We start from the raw sequence: 467 nt of genomic DNA, 5'->3' as shown, positions 1-467 counted from the left end.
ATAGTTTCTGGGATCCATGAGACACATGGAAAGTTTGCATATATTTGAAACTCCTATCACTCTCAGAGGAATTTGTCTTCTAACTGCTGATGGTTTTCTAAGACCATCTACAGACATATAAGCCACCATGTGGACGATGGTCCTTCCTTGAGTAGCATGAACCTCTTGGTTTCCAGAGTTTTCAGAAGTACTACTTTGAGCCTTGTGGAATGTGGCTGTCCTCTGGATTTTGACAGGCTTCTATTTGGTGGCGACAAGCGATAAACTGTGGCCCCTAGCTGCAGCTGTCTGTGGGATCTGGGGTCCTATGCATGGAGGGATGGTACCTTAGGAAGGAGTGTTGGGGCAAATTGAAGTTGGCAGGAAATCATGGTTTTGTGGGTTGTTTTGTTCCCAACAGGCACTGCGCAGTCTGCTAGGAAGTGAAGTGTACTGCAGGTGAAAAGCACAAAGTAAAAGATGTAGTG

This window comes from Arvicanthis niloticus, chromosome 2 (assembly GCF_011762505.2).
Source record: "Arvicanthis niloticus isolate mArvNil1 chromosome 2, mArvNil1.pat.X, whole genome shotgun sequence".
Classification (NCBI taxonomy): Eukaryota; Metazoa; Chordata; class Mammalia; order Rodentia; family Muridae; genus Arvicanthis; species Arvicanthis niloticus.
Note: the sequence above shows the minus strand (reverse complement) of the source record.